The sequence below is a fragment of the Schistocerca gregaria genome, chromosome 8 (assembly GCF_023897955.1).
Source record: "Schistocerca gregaria isolate iqSchGreg1 chromosome 8, iqSchGreg1.2, whole genome shotgun sequence".
Classification (NCBI taxonomy): Eukaryota; Metazoa; Arthropoda; class Insecta; order Orthoptera; family Acrididae; genus Schistocerca; species Schistocerca gregaria.
In genome coordinates this window covers 402840850-402861068 of record NC_064927.1, presented here as the reverse complement: position 1 = coordinate 402861068, position 20219 = coordinate 402840850, and the positions used below count along the sequence as shown (strand labels likewise).

Below are 20219 nucleotides of genomic sequence, written 5' to 3'. Positions count from 1 at the left end.
TCCTTCAATGTCCACAGAGATGTGAAAATCACAGTGTGAAATATCATGCCTGTACGGAGGATGTTGCCGTATTTCCCAAAAATATTCCCGAAGCATAACCTTCGTCCAGTTGACAGTGTGGGAGTGGGAGTTGTCGTGCAACAGGATGCATCCTCTGCTCGTCAAGTTCCTCGAGCGTGGAGCCGCAATCAACGTGCTGTGCGAGGACCATAAACGCCCAGGAACGCTATCTCACAGAATCATCTTTTTGCACGGTTATTCCAGTCCCTAGACTGCCAATCGGACGAAGGCTACTCTTCAGCGGTTTGTCTGGGAAGCTCCTCAACATTCTCCTCTAATCTATGTCGACCTGAAGAAAAATGTGCAAGAACGTCGTTTTCAGTCTAACGAGGAAGTACAAGAGAGTCCGCAGTTCTGTGTCACTCAGCGGCCGACCGCGTTCTATAAAAGAGGAAATTTCGTCTCCTTTCTCAGTTGAACCAACGTCTTAATGCTTGTGGTGATTACATTTCTATGGAACCATTCCATGGTCCCGTTCTGGAGGGTGTTCCATTTTCATTTGGCTGCCCCAACACTGCTCATTGTTACCTATTAAACGAGGTGTTTCTAGTTTCATTCACGCGTTTTGATAAAGAATGTCAGTATGGAGGTTTGCAGTGAATTTCGAACTCTTATCAAGACCACCGGGTCATTTCGTAAGACTCTAAAAGACTGTAGAGCTCCAGTTTCCCAACTCTGTCGACGGGAATGCTATAGACTTCACTTCTGAGATAACCCCCGACCGATAAACTTCTGATCTGATTCTCTTGGAGCCCATGGAACAGGCACTGCTCGACCTGTTTATCTTAGGACCTATTGGGGCACGTCGTCGAATGTCGACATTCAGAGCTGCCCCACCATACACCTACGACACTCGCCAATGAAGGGTCGCTCGTGAAATTTTAGCCCAATTACATGGGAGTTTATTCGAAAAGTATACATCATCACTACGTTCGACGATATTTCATTCTGAAATTCAGTGACGGTTCACAATTTTCTGACAAACTGTTAGTTTACAGATCACTGTTTACTGGTACATTTCTGCTCTGTTATCGTAAACTTCCATGTATGTGCTTTTACTGCTAATTATGACACTCCTTGTACATTAGGGTAAACAATCAAACTCACCATTTGGAATTATTTCTACTGACCCAAATATAGCTAATGCGAGAATTATGATTGTCAAGCAAAACATAAAAACGCCATGGAGTATTTAATACATTCATTAGTATTTGTCCTACATACTATGAACTGACATTCAGTTCAGTGTACTTATTTATTCATTTGTTGAGTTCAATATACATTAGCTATCTTCCACTTAAAGTGTCGCAAATAACCCACTTCATCCTCTCGGTAGCTATTTCTGTATTTGTAAATACCAGCAGATAGTATAGGTATATGGTTTAAAATTTACGATGTGTAAGTCTTATTTGCCTCATTAAGCATCATGAAATGTAATAAATCCACAAAAACACTAATACCCAAGAGATTTGCGTTACACTATGTTTAGAATACAAAAGCCAAATTACAAGCTGAACTGGCAAGCTCTACACTTAAGGATACAGGGTACTTCTCTGGCTCAATATTGTAAAAATGATCACCTACTTCTTTCAGGCATTGTTCATAATGTATGTGTTTTACAGATTTTTGTTGATATCAGGTAATGCAGCACACTTTCTAGACAAATTAGAAGTATTTTGAATACTTTTGAACCTGCTTAGGGTTATTAAAAACATATAAAGAAATTGATGCAATTTTGTTTCCAAAATCCTTCTTCAATTGGGGGTACAATTTAATCTGATGTTATACTTTTGAAGGAGACCAAAGTTTTACCAAATATGCATGACATGATGGCTGAGGTACTAGACCTATTTAATTCCAGCTATTATATATACTATAAGGCTAATAAAATCACATCTTACATTTTAATTTTTATAATTTATTTCCTAATAAAAATGTTATTCTTTCTATAATTTAGTTGATTCGGCAATAAAGCTTTGGTCTAATACATAAGTATGGACTATTGGAGGTTACAGAAAGAAATCTGCGCAATGTCTTATAAACTTTAGGCAATATTTGTATCTGAATTCTGAAAAATACAACTTGTGGTAAATTGTGAATGAAAATATGAGTCCAATTAAAGTGTGCCTCAGAACATTCGTAAAGCATAGCCTACAACCTGCAGCATTTCTTCATCTACAAGCTTTCTCTTGGCATTCGTTTTATCACGCTTCTTTGGTAACTTGAAGAGCGAATCTTTCAGCCTAATGCACCCGTTATCTGTCACACAAAATCAATTGATCTTCCATATTAGAGCAACATTTTATGCCTAAATTTCTCAAGGCTTCCAATTTTCCTATCACTCCAGCATTTAAACATATCACTCCATGTAGTACACCAACCTTTACTGTATTTAGTCCTACAAAATCGTCTTCGGTAATTTTTGGAAGGGCATCATCTTTATGCCAGTGAGTGTTATACGTTTTTATGACATTGCTGCAATTTTGGCCTTAGGCTATTACCAAGTGCTGATATTATGGCTATTAGTAGCCTGCAAACAGTAATCTGCATCTGCGGTTTAATGCATGTGTGACTAGTGATGGGTTAATGAACATGTCCATTTACAGATTATATTGTTTTACGATGTTTGTGTACGTGTGCTCGCACTGTGTAACAACGACACAAATGTATTTAACGTTATTGAAAACGACACACAAATATGTCAGCTAACATTACGTTGACATCGCTTAAAGTCACAATATCAGCACTTGATAATGGCCTAAGGCTGAAATTGCAATAATGTAATAAAACTTATAATCTTTCCCATATGCAATGGTTGAAACTTTCATTCTTATTCTGAGTGCCCCCATGAAGACATTTACTAAGCAAATCAGCTTCACTCAGGTCTCTAAAAATTGGTTTCATTTCATTCCTAACAGACTCAGGAAGAGAATGCTTATGGTGGTATACTTGACCACTTTCTTTTGCTTTTTGGTAACCACACCAAGAATCTGCTCCTTTAGGGCAAAGTCCATGAACAGCGTCGTCATCTGTGGACAACGTATGAAAGTAGGTTGTCCATACAGCTTTCCTCATTGCTGTAACATCATTCAGAGGAGCACTTCGTTAACGGCCAGTCCATAATAACTCTGAAAAAGGTTTCTTTCATTTATGTCAATCTGCCTCGGCCAGACAGAGATTATCCATCGGATAGCAACTTTCCTTTCAGTCCTCTTCGTAGCATCCTCAGTCTAGCACCCACCCTCTTTTGCACCTGTCCACAACACTCCACTTTTATTACCAAGGTATTAACATAAACATTTAACTCATTAATATTATTGAAAGCTTTAGAGTCTCCTAGGTACTTCGTATATGTAACGTTACAAACGAGCACTGACCTCTGACATATTATTAGAGCTCCATCACACTCCATACCTCCACTGTAACCATCATAATTCTTGGAACACTGATGTTCAATATGTCCTTCTGTGCTACCATGGCAGGTGTGGCAGTATTTAGGTAAGCACTCAACATCAGCAACTTTTCCATTCTCTAGAGATGTAACACATAACAACACCATTCAAGGAATGATATCTTCGACATTACCATGTCCCTTCAAGTGCAACAGCAATGTCTCTGGTTCCACTAATATTTACAGTTCTTCTACTGCACGTTTCATAAATACCTTAGACACAACCGTCAAGGCACATAAAAGTATTTTTATGTACTTGCTGAACCTAATGGGAGGAGGAGGAAGGTCCATCAAACCACAAAACTTTTGAGCAGCCATTTTCCCTTTTCCTAAAGCACCCATTGCATACACTAACTTCAACGTCACATCATATGAATTATGCACAATGTTTTAAGTCATTTTCGATGTAGATTTATTGCAGGATCTACACAGAACAACTAATTTTGACGCTAAACATTCCTGTTACTTTGTTGTTCAGTTACACTCCTGGATATGGAAAAAAGAACACATTGACACCGGTGTGTCAGACCCACCATACTTGCTCCGGACACTGCGAGAGGGCTGTACAAGCAATGATCACACGCACGGCACAGCGGACACACCAGGAACCGCGGTGTTGGCCGTCGAATGGCGCTAGCTGCGCAGCATTTGTGCACCGCCGCCGTCAGTGTCAGCCAGTTTGCCGTGGCATACGGAGCTCCATCGCAGTCTTTAACACTGGTAGCATGCCGCGACAGCGTGGACGTGAACCGTATGTGCAGTTGACGGACTTTGAGCGAGGGCGTATAGTGGGCATGCGGGAGGCCGGGTGGACGTACCGCCGAATTGCTCAACACGTGGGGCGTGAGGTCTCCACAGTACATCGATATTGTCGCCAGTGGTCGGCGGAAGGTGCACGTGCCCGTCGACCTGGGACCGGACCGCAGCGACGCACGGATGCATGCCAAGGCCGTAGGATCCTACGCAGTGCGGTAGGGGACCGCACCGCCACTTCCCAGCAAATTAGGGACACTGTTGCTCCTGGGGTCTCGGCGAGGACCATTCGCAACCGTCTCCATAAAGCTGGGCTACGGTCCCGCACACCGTTAGGCCGTCTTCCGCTCACGCCCCAACATCGTGCAGCCCGCCTCCAGTGGTGTCGCAACAGGCGTGAATGGAGGGACGAATGGAGACGTGTCGTCTTCAGCGATGAGAGTCGCTTCTGCCTTGGTGCCAATGATGGTCGTATGCGTGTTTGGCGCCGTGCAGGTGAGCGCCACAATCAGGACGGCATACGACCGAGGCACACAGGGCCAACACCCGGCATCATGTTGTGGGGAGCGATCTCCTACACTGGCCGTACACCTCTGGTGATCGTCGAGGGGACACTGAATAGTGCACGGTACATCCAAACCGTCATCGAACCCATTGTTCTACCATTCCTAGACCGGCAAGGGAACTTGCTGTTCCAACAGGACAATGCACGTCCGCATGTTTCCCGTGCCACCCAACGTGCTCTACAAGGTGTAAGTCAACTACCCTGGCCAGCAAGATCTCCGGATCTGTCCCCCATTGAGCATGTTTGGGACTGGATGAAGCGTCGTCTCACGCGGTCTGCACGTCCAGCACGAACGCTGGTCCAACTGAGGCGCCAGGTGGAAATGGCATGGCAAGCCGTTCCACAGGACTACATCCAGCATCTCTACGATTGTCTCCATGGGAGAATAGCAGCCTGCATTGCTGCGAAAGGTGGATATACACTGTACTAGTGCCGACATTGTGCATGCTCTGTTGCATGTGTCTATGTGCCTGTGGTTCTGTCAGTGTGATCATGTGATGTATTTGACCCCAGGAATGTGTCAATAAAGTTTCCCCTTCCTGGGACAATGAATTCACCGTGTTCTTATTTCAATTTCCAGGAGTGTATTTACAGACAGCCTACACCATCACATTGTTTTCATTTCACCATTTCCTTTATCAAAGAATATAAGACGCCCACATCAACAGCAACAAATCCACTACAAACAGCGTCATTGTTAACACAAAAATTATAATCACCAGCAGCGGTTAATGTGTGAGATTCTTCCCTGAGAAACTGATACATAGGTCACTTTCAACAGTGTGGCTTGTTTTTTTTGTGAACTGGTTACTACAGAATTTCCTTTTATTGAATGTCTTGATGGATGGCATAGTTCGTATTTATTACACACTAAAGGATGTGTACTTCCACAAATATATGTAGACCTGGGCAACAAACATTCATCAATACGTGAAAAAACTGCTTCAGCGAAACAAAAGTAAATACTGGTAAAGATAATCATTTACAGACACTAGAAAGCTGTACTGTTACAAACTTATAAATATATCATAAGTATAATAGCTGGTAACAGAAAGTTCACAGCTCTTTTCGATATAATAGTGATATCTGTAACAGAATTAAAGGGCGCGTTGTGGCTTACATTAACTTAAAATTTGGTATATATAAGTCGTTTTTCATTTGAAGCTCTATAATGTAAATATCAATGTAACCAGGAAAGACTATAGAATTTAATAAAGCCATAAAAGTTCGATTTTTCCATCGTTTATAAGGACCCTGTTACCTTAATGTAGTTCGTCTATTTCCAGCTCGGAATATAACACCTATAGGCTATCTAACAATAGCAATATCAGTTTGTTTTGAATATTATCGTTTAGTAAACACTTTTGTAATTTTTCTCTTTGGGGCGTGCGGAATTTTAAAATATGGGTAACAAAACGAATGTGGGAGGATGACAAGTCTTATAAAAATTTTGTCCTGTGTTGATTGATAAAAAGGCTCTTTCAGATCTGGGTATTTGGACACAAGTTCCACAGCACGCTTACACATTAATGTTGCACGTTTACGCCCAGTAACTAAGTTTGGTGGTCAGAGGATTTCCCACTCTGTAAAGCACAACTAGTGGCTGGTAGTTTCCATTTGTTACTTAATATCAACAAAATTTACTTGAATTATAGATGTGTTTCTCATTGCAGTCATTATTCTAGCACGAGTCAGTTTCTGTGTAAGTAGGATTTTATTGGTTTTTATTTTTCTTAATCTTAAATTTTGTTACTAAACCTGTAATGTATCTTAGCACCTAATTCACTCCAAAGAATATAATAGCATCAGTATGTCTGCCAAGAATACTCGTGCATTATGTTGTCTGTTTTGTGTTATTTTTCTTGTGTCTCTGTTGCACTTACTATGAATAATTTGTGTAAGTAGGGTACAGACAGGGTGCACATTCGTATCTATAGCTTTATCTTCATTCCGCCTCTTTCTTAATAGGGTGTGACTCCATTCTCTGACTTTTTTAAATTCTATACACTGTAGGGGTTAGAGTTATCATATTGCAAAAACACACTCTGCACATTATTTGAAACGTACAATTAATCTCTTTTCCAGAACTCTTCGAGCCGGCCGTGGTGGTCTCGCGGATCTAAGCGCTCAGTCCGGAACCGCGTGACTGCTATGGTCGCAAGTTCGAATCCTCCCTCAAGCATGGGTGTGTGTGATGTCCTTAGCTTAGTTAGGTTTAAATAGTTCTAAGTTCTAGGGGACTGATGACCATAGGTGTTAAGTCCCATAGTGCTCAGAGCCATTTGAACCATTTTCGAACTCTTTGAATCTGTATGTAATGTACTGAATTTAAAGTCTCTGATAGACAGAATCAATGTGACTCACTCCTCTGACATTCTGAAAACAGATGCATATCATTTTATGTCTGTTACCTGTATTAATCACCAGATGGTGAGGTGTCTATCAAGTAATACTATCAGACACGAGTGTTGCTGTGCCTCTGCGTGCTGAAATTTCTGTCATCTGCAACAAAGTAGTATATGTATTAGCTCACCACATTGTTATTTGGATATCAGAAACAGGAGATCTCAACTATGTGTGATAATGACATTGACAGTAAACATACAGAAACAGTGGAACTGAAAATAGTGTGCTTAAAATTACTGATTTGATATCTGCAAATGATATCCCTCACAATCAAAAACGTTGAATATTTACTGCTACACATCAAAGACACTACACTAATGATAAATCTTAAGAATGGGCAACATGCTGAAGTTAAAGAGAATCTTTTAAATGTTAAGGTGTAGATGTTACAGAGTATTTAAGTTATAAAAATCCGTCAAAAGAATCTAAAAGCTGAGTTCAGCCACTTTCACAATTTGCATCAATTCAAATCTGTTGAACGAAGTGACACAAAACCCAACCTACTTTGTTTATTAACATTGATTTACGATGGTCGTATTAAGTTTAGGAGTAACATATGAACTCTAAGTGATACCTGTTTATGGTCCCTAATCATTTTTAAATGGTCTGAAAAGGGTTACCCTGTAAAGTGTGGTTCACCATCAGAAACTAATTAACAGGAGATACCAAAACTGGAGGAACAGTAGTAAGAACTTATGAATACATTACATCTGAACCATTTAGGAAAGGTTAAGTACATTAAATGAAACAAACTTAACAGAGCCAAATGCAGACACTTGGACAAGAAGGTCAGAAGTAATGTATACCTCGGTCCAGAAAAACCATCTCAAATCATAGGCAATCCACACATCTGTTTTTGACAGTGACATTCCATTTACTAAAAGGCGCCTAAAATTCTTGAGAAAAAAACCTATATCGGCAAGGCAGCTGCGCCTGTCTGGGTACCCTTCCTGATACAGGCGTAGTGCAGGTTGCATAAAACGAATCGGTAGGGGCAGCTGAATCACGCTGTATAGTCGATTACAGTTTTCAACGAATAAGTATGGCCACAAGTGAAAAATCTTGGCTAAAACTGACTTTACATCAGGTATGTGTGAAAATTATAGTGCAGAAATCTTTATCACTTATTCCATGATATTGAATGCCTACAGCTAGCAGAACTCAATTTGTAAGTAAACTACTGGACGTCCTTCTGGGTACAGTCTTGAGCTTTATACATGAAAACTTATTTAGTAGCTTGTGATTGATTCAGGCTAACAGTCTTATATATTTACTTGTTACTTTTAACGAAGCGCAACAATGTGTCGAGCTAGATATCCAGCCTCGCACACTGCACGATACCAACTGCTTTGTCGCACTGAGGTTCATGGACCAGCTCAATGTTTCTCTCTCCCACTTGTTGCCTTCCACACCTTCCAAGATTAACATGGACTCGCAGAATATTTCACCTCAGTAATACCGCTGACACTGTGTTTAATCGGGCTCACCATTTTAACCTTTATCTCACAAGTGTCTTGTGGCTGAAGCTGGAGAGAGCAATGTGTAGAAACATCATGACGTCGACAGAATGAAAGTAAATGCTTTTCTAGCGTGGTTAAAAGCAACATTCCAGTGTCACAATGTGGACAGCAATCAGCAATCGTGGCACGTTGTAAACTGTTGCATCTGGCGATTGTAGTGTATCTTAGCATAACAAATAATAGCAACGCTTATTCCTTCGGTTTCATCTTTTCTACATCAGCTGAGACACAAGCGCTTCTCATTTGCGTTCCGTTCATCAGCAGTAATTTGCTTTCATATCAGTGGTTTGAAGCTGTTACTACCAGTTCCTGATCCGCATCTCTTACTGATTCCTCAATGACTCTTTCCTGTCCACGACAGTTTCTCTGCTTTGAGCTGTTCAATGAGATTCACTTTATAATACCTCCATTAATTTTCAACCGTCACGTGTTTCCATGTCACAGTGAAAACGTGGTATGATCATCGGGCTTGATGTCTCTGGTCTTCTGACATGAGGTCAGGTAAAAAGTAACTTTGACGAGGTATGTAGCAGAGGTTCACGACTTTGTGTAGCTAGCCCCTTTGAACAATCAGCAGCACGTTGGAATTGTCTGCTAAGCGCAACCGATTTGCCCGCTAGGTACTGAAACTCTTCTGTATCAGGCAACCGCAGGGGAGGGAGGGAGGGGCAGGAAGAAGGGAAGAGTTGTGAACGTGTGTTAAATACAGTGATGGTCCCACTTCTGAATATTAAATTCATGACTATCGAAATACGACTACATAAAAATAAGCAGAATACTAAAAGACCAGAAACTAGTCTAAATAAATCACAGGAAAGGAATATTAAGATTCATAATAATCGTTTTTAGAATAAAATGAATAACCTTAACATCGTCACGAAATGATAGCTTAGTGTAATATCCTTGAAACCTAAGATAATAACCAGTGTTACTATGTTTTCCGTCAAAAGACAAGACTCACTAAATTACTAGAGGTAGCGGTGGATTTCCAGATATCGTAATTTAGCAAAATAAAACAAAAACAACAGATTTAGTACGCACGACGAAAATTCGCATTTTACAATGACATTACTTTGTCAATTGCTTTTGAAATTCCGTATGTTTTGTTAGAGGAATTGAGAAATATCAAATAATGGTTCAGGAAAAAGTAGTATCTAGTTTTAAGAAATTTGTTGGTCCAAAGATTATTAATTACATAGGAAGCAACTGCTACGAATTATGTGCAAAGTTTAAATTAAAGACTACTGCAAACCTTTTATTTTCTTTGGAACAAGCTGATTTTAAGAATCGACGGTTATTAATAAATGTCATTTTCACACCGAAATAAAGAACACTTTTATTATGAAGGATATAAGGAAAAATGAAGTATCCAAGCCAGCTTATAAGGGCTATAAGATCACTGTAGGACGAAAAACAGTTTTAAGTGTGTAGACTTTCGTGGCCAGAATAAATTTCATTAAATTACTTTCCAGTTTTAGTCTATGCGTCTTTCTAAAATTAAATGGATATTACAAAAAAACTAGAAAGGAATGTAGTATCGTAATATGGATTTTGTTCTATACTGGCCATTAAGCTTCATAGAATGACAAGTCCTAAAGACAAAGAGGATTCTATTCAAAGCAAGAATTTACTCACATTGCAACGGGAAATTAGTGCGATTAGTTCCTGAAGTTAGTTTGAATGCTATCATGCACCAACGTCGTAAAGCAACATACGAGATGTAAACTGATGGCTCAGGATGTTCAAATAATGCGTACCGAGTAAAATACCTGAATGAATGCCCCTTGGTGCACAGATGTTCTACTCAATTATACAAGCTACCGATGATATTCTCCCATATCCAGGTTTTATTTAGCAGTGGACGTCTATAACCTGTAATTTTGAAATACTTCCGTAGTAAAAATAAATAAAATGTTTACCTGATACGGTCCGGTAGAAAAGAAAATCACTATCAAAAATTAAAATCTGTACTAACTGATACATTTTAAATAATTGGCATACTGTGTTAAAAGTGAGGAAAATATAGACAGAGAAAGTTAAAAAATTAGTGAATTTGCTCTTTCGTTTGGAGTCCTTTGCGGAGATGTGACGAGGTAAGTAAAAATCAATCAGATATGGGTAGCTTGTATCAAGTGATATCCCACGGTGCAGTGTAAGAAAATAAACCGCTACTAGAACAGAGTTTGTTTGACAAAAATATCGGGGAAAGAGGATGAAGCAACGCATACCAACTGTGAGCTTAAGTCCCTAATATTTGAGATTTGCTGACCACGGAATTTAGCTTCGATAAAACAAATTGAAGGAATTGCTATTCGAGTGTTTTTTAGTATTATTAAGAAATGAAGGAAGAACCATAACGTAGAAATTAAAAATTAATTCTGCAGTACCAGACATTTCAGTTAAGACGTATGAAATGAGATATTTACTGAAATGTAACAAAAAGTACGAAAACAACACAAAAAATATTTATGATCAACGTTTGCTGCTAAATAGGCATAACGGTGTACCTCACCTGTGGAGCTAGAGACGAACTTGAAAAACATTCCACCAAGGAACAACAGGCTACCTATGACCACGAATACGAGTAAGGCGCAGCGTGTCGTCAGAGCCCTTCGTAACGGTCTTCCTGCGACAGAAACACAAAAACAATGTCATACGATAGTGAAATGGTGAACACTACTTGACCATAACAGTGAAAAATTTTGAAATATGACAAATTCTACTTTCGTTTTTTACGGAGGGTAACCCATTATTGTCGAGTCTGATTTCTCAGCCAACACAAAAAGACAGACGGCAGTTTGTACGGATGGGTTCTGTGATGAAAGGATGTAACGTCAGCTAGTGGACCCAGCTCAGGTATTTCAAAGCCTCCTATATTGGTTGTGTAGATTCCGCTTGAACTTCACGTTGAGACTTAGTATGCAGCGTGCTATCAGGCAATAGTGGGCTATCGAATTTGGGTTTTAACTTAACACATGTGATGAGAGCTTTTATGTAATTCCTTAGGCTTTCTTGTGTCCTGATTGGATATCTTTTCGAAATGACTGTCGCGGACATAGTGACGTGAAAAAGCCAAATGGTCCTGACATCCAGGCCCGCAAGATATCGGGAAACAGATTATATTCTCGCTTTTCACCAAATGAATCAGTAATCGTGCTAGAGCAGTATTTTGGGTATTGATACGAGACCTAATAGTAGAAGCTAACCTTAGGGAAGATCAGTTTGGATTCCGTAGAAATATTGGAACACGTGAGGCAATACTGACCCTACGACTTACCTTAGAAAATAGATTAAGGAAAGGCAAACCTACGTTTCTAGCATTTGTAGACATAGAGAATGCTTTTCACTATCTTGACTGGAATAGTCTCTTTCAAATTCTAAAGGTGGCAGGGGTAAAACGCAGGGAGCGAAAGTCTATTTACAATTTGCATAGAAACTAAATGGCAGTTATAAGAGTCGAGTGCCACGAAAGGGAAGGACTGGTTTGGGAAGGTAGTGAGACAGGGTTGTAGCCTCTCCCCGATGTTATTCAGTCTGTATACTGAGCAAGCAGTGAAGGAATCAAAAGAAAAATTCGGAGTAGGTATTAAAATCCATGGAGAAGAAATAAAAACTTTGAGGTTCGCCGATGACATTGTAATACTGTCAGAGACAGCAAAGGACTTGGAAGAGTAGTTGAATGTAATGGATAGTGTCTTGAAACGAGGATATAGGATGAACATCAACAAAAACAAAACGAGGATAATGGAATGTAGCTTAATTAAGTCGGGTGATGCTGAGGGAATTAGATTAGAAAATGAGACACTTAAAGTAGTAAAGGAGTTTTGCTATTTGGGGAGCAAAATAACTGATGATGGTCGAAGTAGAGAGGATATAAAATGTAGAAAGGCAATGGCAAGGAAAGCGATTCTGAAGAAGAGAAATTTGTTAACATCGAGTAGAGATTTAAGTGTCAGGAAGTCGTTTCTGAAGGTATTTGTATGGAAGTGAAACATGGACGATAAATAGTTTGTGGCACAACTTGACTAGAAGAAGTAATTGGCTGGCAGGACACGTTCTGAGGCTTCAATGAATTACCAATTTAGTACTGGAGGGCAGAGTTGAGGGTACAAATCTTAGAAGCAGACCAATAGATGAATACACTAAGCAGATTCAGAAGGATGTGGGTTGCAGTAGGTACTGGGAGATGAAGAAGCTTGCACAGGACAGAGTATCATGGAGAGCTGCATCAAACCAGTCTCAGGACTGAAGACCGTAACAACAACACGATACCTACTTAACAGTAGAAATATAACTTATTCAGATCTGTGTGTGACTTTCAAGTGAAGCGGAAAGAACATGTTTCCACCTATAAAACATCATTTGCGGAACGTAATACTCATTTGCTCTCATGTCAAGAAAGCTGCTGCAGAATATCACCGTTTAGTAGTGGGAGTGTAAGGAGAACATGCCCTCGATTTACCAGTGAATGACAAAATACGTCCTGGTGTGTGTTGTGTACAAGAACCTATGTTACCCAGACAAACGGTGAATGCTGAACGTTACGAAACAAAAGTATGCTGTCTAAATCGGGCACTTAAAAGACAACCGCAGGCGCTATAGCAAGAAACGTAACTAAGTCATTCTGCTTCACCACACTGCAAAGCTACGTCTTGCAAAGCGAGTGAAGGAAACCTTGAAGGGACTTCGCTATGATGTCTTATACCACCCACCATATCACCAGATTCACGTATGATTTGCTCCCTAAGGCATGTCCATTGTGAACAACACTAGATATCGCCCGTTTCCTATTACCATTTGTTTCGGTCTATATACCATGGTCTTTCCGAAAAACGCTTCAAATTTCTTAAATTTGTAACGATCTCGAAAACTAGCTCAATGAACAGCTCACATCAAATGAACGTGAAATTTTTCATTGCGGAGTCCATTTGTTATCCAAAGGTTGGGATAGGTTATAGCTACTGAGTGACACTACAGAATAAATTAGCTTATACAACTTCATTAAAATAAATATGTGTTACTTGTCCAACAAACAGCGAGAATTAATTCCAGAACCCTGTACTACTTTATCCCACATACGTATAGCCAAATGACAACAAGTAAATTCGAAAAATCACAGCTAATACGGAAGTTTACCGACAAAATGGTTCGTATGTAACTTTCAAACCGTAGACTCTTGCGCATTACTCTCTGAACAAGCAAATACTATAAGAAATGCCTCAGCTTACAAGCAATTCTGTACGAAGTCTGTCAGATTTTAAAAACAGTACTGCTACTTTGTATGATGCTAGAACTAAAATAGCCTATACGACACTATGGAAGAGGCCAGTTAATCAGGAGTAACAACATTTTGTCACCTCTCCTCTGAGTTAAACATCGTGAACGGGGCACACACAAGCAGCTGACAACACGAATGTGGCATTATTGCTGCAAACATCACGGCTGGACATCTGCTCCTCAGGGTCAGCTGGTCTACACGTACGGGGATTTCCTCAAGGCTCGTCCAACCGCAACTAGCCATTTAAAATTAGTCGAGGCTCTACAAATTACCTCACATAATTGTGTGTTTCTCAAAAACAAAAACAACATAATGCGCACACATGTGATGTAGCTGATAATTCGCCAGACACAGCGGCGGGAAACATAATTTGCTCACTTGGGTTACCCAGCACTAAATTACTGTCCTTCCTTAGAAAAATACGTTCCTATGAGCTGCTGCGCAGGTAATGGTGTTAAGTAAAAACAGAGAACGAAAGATCACCCACTTTTTAACAGACGATGAACATGTTATATTATCATTAAATTTTTATTATGATAGTAAGCGCAGTGCATTTCCGGATCTGATGTTACTTTCAAGAGTTTTCATGTTCTTGGTAATTCCTCGTCTTCTGTATCCCAAGTTTCCAGTTCAAAATGATTCAAATGGCTTTGAGCACTTATCATCTGAGGTCCTCAGTACCCTAGAACTTGGAACTACTTAAACCGAACTAAGCTAAGGACATCACACACATCCATGCCCAAGGCAGGATTCGAACCTGCGTCCGTAGCAGTCGCGCAGTTCCGGACTTAAGTGCCTAGAACCGCTCGGCCACCACGATCGGCCAGATGTCCCGTACTTTGTTTTCCATATTGGGAAACCATGAAAAAAAATAATTCACTTTATTTTTTCAGTTGTACCCCCAAATAACAGCTAGAAAAGAAATAAATTGACTTTGGAGCTTAATATTTAGTGCAATTATTTCTTAGGTTTTAAGGCAAAATTAAATTCCTACCTAGCTTCGGAAATCAATTTTTTAACTAATTTGTATGATCATATATAGTTCATTAACGTATTCCATTTGTATATGAGCTCCCTATATTTTGTTATACGTATGAGGTGTGGATTTTCGGAATTATTATCAATGCGTTATATTACAATGTGATGACAAAAGCCATGGGATATCTCCTAACATCGTGTCGGACCTCCTTCTGACCGGTACCTCGATGTGCCATGGAGTGAACAAGTCGTTGGAACTACCCTGCAGAAATACTGAGCCATGTTACCTCTATAGCAGTTCTCAATAGCGAAGGGGTTGCCGCTGCAGAATTTTGTGGACGAACTGATCTCTCTATTACGATCCATAAATTTCCGATGGGATTCATGCAGAGCGATCTGAGTGGCATAACTGTTCGCTCGAACTGTCCAGAATGTTCAACAGTCAGGTCGCAAACAGTTGTGGCCCGGTGACATTACGAATCGTCATGCATAGAAGTTGCATAGTACACTCCTGGAAATTGAAATAAGAACACCGTGAATTAATTGTCCCAGGAAGGGGAAACTTTATTGACACATTCCTGGGGTCAGATACATCACATGATCACAATGACAGAACCACAGGCACATAGACACAGGTAACAGAGCATGCACAATGTCGGCACTAGTACAGTGAATATCCACCTTTCGCAGCAATGCAGGCTGCTGTTCTCCCATGGAGACGATCGTAGAGATGCTGGATGTAGTCCTGTGGAACGGCTTGCCATGCCATTTCCACCTGGCGCCTCAGTTGGACCAGCGTTCGTGCTGGACGTGCAGACCGCGTGAGACGACGCTTCATCCAGTCCCAAAGATGCTCAATGGGGGACAGATCCTGAGATCTTGCTGGCCAGGGTAGTTGACTTACACCTTGTAGAGCACGTTGGGTGGCACGGAATACATGCGGACGTGCATAGTCCTGTTGGAACAGCAAGTTCCCTTGCCGGTCTAGGAATGGTAGAACGATGGGTTCGATGACGGTTTGGATGTAGCGTGCACTATTCAGTGTCCCCTCGACGATCACCAGAGGTGTACGGCCAGTGTAGCAGATCGCTCCCCACACCATGATGCCGGGTGTTGGCCCTGTGTGCTTCGGTCGTATGCAGTCCTGATTGTGGCGCTCACCTGCACGGCGCCAAACACGCATACGACCATCATTGGCACCAAGGCAGAAGCGACTCTCATCGGTGAAGACGACACGTCTCCATTCGTCCCTCCATTCACGCCTGTCGCGACACCACTGGAGGCGGGCTGCACGATGTTGGGCCGTGAGCGGAAGACGGCCTAACGGTGTGCGGGACCGTAGCCCAGCTTCATGGAGACGGTTACGAATGGTCCTCGCCGATACCCCAGGAGCAACAGTGTCCCTAATTTGCTGGGAAGTGGCGGTGCGGTCACCTACGGCACTGCGTAGGATCCTACGGTCTTGGCGTGCATCCGTGCGTCGCTGCGGTCCGGTCCCAGGTCGACGGGCACGTGCACCTTCCGCCGACCACTGGCGACAACATCGATGTACTGTGGAGACCTCACGCTCCACGTGTTGAGCAATTCGGCGGTACGTCCACCCGGCCTCCCGCATGCCCACTATACGCCCTCGCTCAAAGTCCGTCAACTGCACATATGGTTCTTTTTTCCATTTCCAGGAGTGTAGTTTGGGAACATGACGACCATGAATGGCAGCAAATGGTCTCCTAGTTGCGGAACGTACAGAGGACCCTATCCATATCATGTAAACACAGCCCGCACCATTATGGAACCACCACGAGCTTGCTGAGTGCCTTGTTCACTCCTGGGTCCATGACTTCAAGGGGCTGCACCACACTCGAATCATGCCATCAGTTCCCAACAAATGAAATCGGGGTTCATCCCACCAGCCGTCTAGCGTCTAACCGATATAGTGACGAGCCCACGAGAGGCACTACAGGCGATGTCCTGCTGTTAGCGAAGGCACTCGCGTCGATCGTCCGCTGCCATAGGCCAATAGCGCCAGATTTTACCGCACAGTCCTAACGGATAGTTCGTTGTACGTGCCACATAGATTTCGATGATTATTGCAAGCAGCGTTGCTTATCTGTGTGCACTGACAACTGTATGCAAACGCAGCTGCTCTCGGTCCATGAGTGAAGACAGTCGGCGATTGAGTTGTCCCTGGTGCGAGGTAAGCCACAGACTTGGTATTCACAGAACACTCTTCACACTGTTGAGCTCGGAATATTGAATTCCCTAACGATTTCAGAAATGGAATGTCCCTTGTGTATTGCATTAAGTACCATTTCGCGTTTAAAATCTGTTAATTCCTGTCGTGCGACCATAATCATGTCGGAAATATTTTCACATGAATAACCTCAGTACAAAATGACAGCTTTGACAATGTACTGCCCTTGTATACATTAAGTATATGATACTATGCACCATTTGTATGTAGGCATATCGCTATCCCATCGTCTTTGACACTTCAGCTAAAGGATCCAAAGTATCTAATTCGAGAGTCTGTCTGTCATAGCCAGCGCCGAAATGAAAAATGATTCAATACCTTTATATTTGCAATATTTTTCGGTCATAATGTAGGTCTAGAAATAATTGTTCCACTCTCTTAAATGGAAGCTGTACTTAGTTTTGTACAGTAAACCCACTTTTGCTTAAAAATTGAACTCTCATGCCCAAAACCGCCTCGATATAATGATTAATTTGCAAAGGACATAATGTTTAAATTATTTGACACTAACCAAATAAGCAAAAGAATGTTCAGAAAATTTAGGAATTTTGTTTAAAGTTTGTTGGAAAATAGATCTGAAATCACGTTTTAAGTTCTTTGGATGTCACTACGTGCAGTCTTTTTGAAACGCTGGATGAATATAACCTGGGTACTTCCCGCTCAGTTTTAAGAAAAAGCTAGGTTTTCACGCACCTTAATGTTATCATATCTCCTGAGCTGTGAGTCGTTCAACAATATCATTTTGCAGATACATTCAGTAATATATATAGATACACCCTGCATAAAGCGTTTGGAATAGAGCTAGTAGGTAAGATTTAATAAATTAAAAAGTCATACATGATGGTGAAGTGTTGCTGCACGAAAATGAAAATATAATCCTTTTATTATTTTGTGCGGATGTCAGTGACAAAAAGTTTCGGAAAGGTTTGAAATCATGGGTAAGGCCTGTTGGAAGTCGCTAAGCGCGCTATTCTCGAATACTGGCAGAATATAGCCTGGGTAATTTAAACACCCTGACTTACGCTGCCTCATGACATATGCAGAGTTTCTGTCTTACTTTGTTGACATACGGCTATACATCTTAATGAGTAAATTATGATAGCCTTTTAAATACGCTCAGTAATTATGTGGAAAACTAATCAAGTTTTGGTTGGCCCCGGAATGTGTTAGACAGGCAACTTGCAACAGACACCATGTGTCACGAATCGAAATATCTGTTTAGTAGTACACATATTGACGTAAGTCGTGTTAATGTTGGCTGTTGGAGGAAGGGATTTCAGAAAACTGTAAGAAAGACCCCAAAACACTGCGAGTAACCTAAGAAATATGAGGGTTGCCCAGAAAGTAACGCACAGCATTGTTTTCTTCAACAATTCTTTATTGAACATAATGAGAACTACACACAAGAAAGAATGGTGTTTTATCTAAACACCCTACTTTTCTACGTAATCTCCATCCCGTTCTGTGGCCTTCCTCCAGCGCGAAACAATGGCGTGTATGCCCTGTTGGTAACGATCCTTGTCCTGGTGACGGAGCCAATGCTTCACTATTTGAATCACCTCCTTATCGTCCTCTAAATGTTTTCCACCAATGGCATACATCAATGGCACCAAAAAGTGGAATTCTGAGGAAGCCAGGTCAGGGCTATGGGGTGGATGAGGTAAAATTGTCCAGCCCTGTTTTGCGATGTGTTCAGCAGTCCTCAGACTTGTGTGGACCGAGCGTTATTACGTTGCAGTAAAACATTTCCTGGCGAGCTCTATGGCGTCGATGTAGGCAGTAGCGCGTCTTTAGTTTAGTTAGTATGTTGACATATACTACTGAACTAATGGTACCGCCTCTTGGCAACACATCAATGAGAATCACAGCAACACAGTCCCAGAACATGATGGTCATTACCTTACCGGTGGAAGTAATTGCTTTGAATTTTTTCTTCTGTGGGTAGTGGGAATGGCGCCGTTCCATTGGCAATCTTTTTGTTTCGGTCTCAAAATGATGAACCCAGGTTTAATCACCTTTCACAATCCAGGACAAGAAAGCCTCCCCCTCAGCTTCAAAACTTTGCAACAAATCAAGACAAGTGTTTTTCTCTGTGTGATTTGTGATCCACCGTTAGACACCGTGGGACACGACTTGCACCTACTTTCGATTATCCAAGAGTGCAGATAACTACATTCACACTTCCTTTGCCTATCGACATATGCAGCACCAAACGACAAGTCGTAATATGTCTGCCTCGTGAATGAAATTAGCTCGCTGCAGTATGTGAGGTGTGACAGCCGTGGATGTTCTCCCCGACAGCTGCAAAACGTGGAGCTCCGCTGAATCGCCTTCTGATGATCTCACCATCAGTGCCCAGCGATTAACTGTACTTAAGTCGACAGCAGATTCTCCATACAGTTTGCACAAGAGTTTGTGAATATTCCCTGCAGTTTCTTTCTCTGCAGTCAGAAATTCAATGCGGGGCGTTGGGACTAACAAACATCACTTACAGGCGCCATTTTGAAACTGTCCTGCAGCTACGCTATCTGTCAGAACTGACGGAAACTTGGCGTGCTCATTCAGGAGACTTCAAATAATACATACGTAACGTTTCACGTTCATAATATTGTTTCCGGCTCAGGAAAAAAAAACTGTGCACGACTTTCTGCGCAACTCTCGTAATTAGATCGACGGTTTTGGCCAAATAAAGAATCCACGCGTTATAGGAAAAACTGTATCAAAATGGCGGCCATGCTAAGTTATCAGCAACTAAAACTCTATTTGGCAACGAGATATGTCATAAGAAATGCAAACAAAATCCTTGTACGATAGACTGACGCCTGAAGAAGGTGAGAAACAATTCAGAACTAATAAGAAGTAAACCAGTTAATATCAGAACACTGTTTAATCTTGAGTCTAGGGCTAATTGGGACGATTGGAATAATATAGCGAAATCTTGTACAAGGATGACGGCT

The 20219-nt window shown here is 41.2% G+C and overlaps 1 long non-coding RNA gene across 1 annotated transcript in view; it reads right to left on the bottom strand.

The window, feature by feature from the left end:
• LOC126284298 (uncharacterized) overlaps positions 1 to 20219 on the bottom strand; it is a 52505-nt gene that overhangs the window by 8598 nt on the left and 23688 nt on the right. The window contains exons 2-3 of the long non-coding RNA XR_007551465.1: positions 11268 to 11381; positions 7241 to 7331 (exon numbers count right to left, since the gene is read on the bottom strand). This is a non-coding gene — a long non-coding RNA (uncharacterized LOC126284298). The remainder of the gene's footprint in view (positions 1 to 7240; positions 7332 to 11267; positions 11382 to 20219) is intronic.